Below are 3,503 nucleotides of genomic sequence, written 5' to 3' on the forward strand. Positions count from 1 at the left end.
GAAGGAAAGAGTTGGGATGACACTGACAATGATGATGAAGATGGAGAAGTTGGAACTTATGCACAAATGGCTTTTGAGCATGGAGAAACATCCACATCAAACTCAGAGGTACCAGCTCTAACCACTATTGATTTAAATGTTATTCAATATAAGGAGATTGTGAAAAAGATGAGTGTAGAGATGTTCCATATACACACTAGCATTGTGGCATCTACTGAGGAAGTCGGTAGGCTAACTAAAGCTAATGAGAAGTTTGAGAGTGAGAAGCAAAAGCTGGATCTGTTGCTTGTAGAGCTTGAGTCAGTCAAGCAAGAAAATGACTATCTGAAAAACAAGTTGAAGTGTGCTGCTGAAATTGAAGTCGTGTTGAGGGAAAAGCTAGAAAAGAATGAAGTAAAGTTAAAGTCTTTCAAGAATGCATCTGAGTTAGTTGGACAGTACCATGAGAAAAACAAGTCATGTGTTAACATAGCTATTGGTCTTGATTATGATGCTTTGAATAGTAACAAGAAAGTTGTAGGTGGTAAAGGAAAATCAACTGAAAATGAAGTTGTCCCAGATATGCTGAGAAAGGTTGGTTCACCTATGTTCAAAGCATGCGAAGTAGATTTCAGTGAAGAAGAGTTGGTCATAAAGCAAGAAATTGTTGATGAAGACAATGAAAAGAAAAATGCAGAAACAACTCCAACTTCCAAAGTTGAAACTGAAAAGAAGCTCACGATCAACCAGGACTCCAAAACACATGTCAAGGAAATTAAAACTGAATATGCAAGAAAGAAAAAGAAGAATATAAATGGGAAAATTAGGATAAATAAAAGCAACAACTTTGCATTTGTTGTAAATGCTCCAAGAAAATAATGTCAAAAATGTGGCTCAGTTAATCATCTAACTCACCTTTGTAAAAAGGTTGTTAGCAAGCCTGTAGAAGGAGCATGCAAGTACAATGAAGCAAATGTAAATGATCCCTACTCATTCTGTGACAAGTTTGATTGCATCCCTTGCAACTTGAAAGTGATAAAAAGTTGCCATAAGTTGAAAGTAGACCTCAAAGAAGTAAATATTGGGTCTGCATCAAAAAGGGAGAATGCACAATAGTCCATGAACACTATTCTTTCTGAAACAACTCATTCAAATTATGCACATTCTGTAAATAAGAAGAAAGTACCCAACATTGCTTGGGTTTCTAAACACACTTAATCCTCATTGTGTGCATGACAAAAGGAAGAAAGTCATATCGATCATAGATAGTGGATGCTCAAGACATATGACAGGTGATATGGCCCTGCTATCACAATTTGAGGAGAAGGTTGGCCCATTAGTGACTTTTGGAGACAACATCAAAGGTTTCATAATGGGATATGGCAAATTGATTTCTGAAAATATTGTCATAGAAGATGTAGCACGGGTAGCTGGTCTTGAAGTGAATTTTCTCAGTGTCAGTCAATTTGCAGATAAAGGATTCAACTCATTTGACAAAGAAATGTACTTTTATCAGCAAAAAGACGGTGAAGTTGCTCTGAAAGGAGCAAGGAAAGGAAGTTTATTTGTTACAGACTTGGACTCAGCAAATAAGGATGGAATTTGTTGCTTCTACACCAAAGCATCTGTAGAGCAAAGCAAACTGTGGCATAAGAAACTATCTCACTTGAATTTTAAGACAATCAACACTCTAGTCAAAAAGGAGTTAGTGAGAGAGATGGCTAATCTGGAGTTTGCTCAAAATGAAGTTTGTGAAGCTTGTCAAAAAGGAAAAATGAAGAAATTTAGTCATAAGAGTAAAACTATGAATTCTATAAGTGCACATTTGCAACTTATTCACATGGACTTATTTGGACCAGTTAATATCCTGTCAATCTAAAAAAAAGTATGCACTTATGATGGTGGATGACTACTCAAGATACACATGGGTAGAATTTATGTTGTTGGTGAGACTGCGTACCTATATGAACAGTTACGTGATATTTCAACATGAGAACAACACTAGAACATGACAAGTTAATAGTACTACGACTACACAAGAAATCAGAAGAAATGAAGACAAGGCAAATACAAAGAATCAAAGTGTAATAACTCGAATTTTTGAGATTTTGTAAAAACGTTTAATGAATAGTAACTCTGACGGACGGGGAAAACTTTTTAGCCCACGCTATGTAGTGCACGAGAAAATGAGTTTCGGAGTTGATATTATGATTATCCGCACCAAATGAGTGTATGTAAAAGTCGTCGGAATTCGAAACCGGACACTTTCATTTTTTTCCCGAAAATTCACCAGACACTGAAGGAATTAGGTTGAAGGAATTAGGTTGAAGGAATAAGAATTAAGGAATTGAAACCAAGGATTATAAAAAGGGATTAAAGGAGTAATAAAGGATATCAAGAGGGATTTATAGAGCCCTGTCAATGAAACCACGGATACATTCCCTTCAAAACGATCAACGAGAACGAACGTTAAATGAATCGTAAAACAATTAAACGAGTGAATAATACAAGTAGTGCAAGGATGTGGACACAAGTTAAACACCAAGACAACACCCTTACACGATGAGTAAGTGACACTTGGCAAAGAAATTAGTGGTGTTAATTAAGCCACCAAGCTAACACCCCACTCTTTCTTTTAACCACACAATTAAGCAAACATCAAACAAGTATATATCTTTGCATCATTTCATTTTTCACCACAAACACAAACAACCAAGTAAAACTCATCTCTTTCCCCCATTTTTTATCAAAAAATCCGAGAGGAAATAACAATGGAAATGGTGGAAGATGAAATGCTTGTATCTTGAGTTTCCCTTGGCCGTTTTTCGCGTTCTACCTATCAAATCGAAGCCCTCGAGAAGCTCTATACATTTACGGTAACTACTCTCCTCACCTCCTTGATTCTCAATTCCGTTTTTAATGTTTTATAGTTCAGATGAATAGTTAACTCAAGAATTAATGTTGTGTTCTTGATTTCGTTTTGAGGTTTTGATCAAGTCTGAAGCTAGTTAAGGATCATCTAAGATTTGTTAAGCATTCCCCACTCTCCAAGGAAAGTATAAATCTTTCACCCAACCTTATTTAAGATTTAAGTTCAAGATCTTTTTAGAATATAGTTGTAAACCTAGTTTTGGTGGAAGTGTTGTTGTAATCTTGATGTTTAGCTAAGTAGATTTAAGGTTGATTGTTGTTACCTCAAGAACATGATGTTCTTGAGAGGAGTTAGTGTGGTGATGATTAAATGTTTATTGTTGGTAGTAGTATAAAGATTTAAGGCATAAATGAAACTCCGATCGTAACTGTAATCTCGTTAAAATGAACAAAACATAACTTTAAGTTTCTGCAGAAAGTCCCGAAGATGTAAACTGTACTTTCTTGAAAAATAACCCTTTATTATGATATACAATGTTATAAGGATCTTTTAGGCGCTTAAATCGCTTGATTTCGATTTACGGATCAAAAGTTATAGTCGTTTTACTAAAAGTGATTTACGCGATAAAAACTGCTACGAATTACGAACTTTG

This window comes from Apium graveolens, unplaced genomic scaffold (genome assembly GCF_009905375.1).
Source record: "Apium graveolens cultivar Ventura unplaced genomic scaffold, ASM990537v1 ctg7561, whole genome shotgun sequence".
Lineage (NCBI taxonomy): Eukaryota > Viridiplantae > Streptophyta > Magnoliopsida > Apiales > Apiaceae > Apium > Apium graveolens.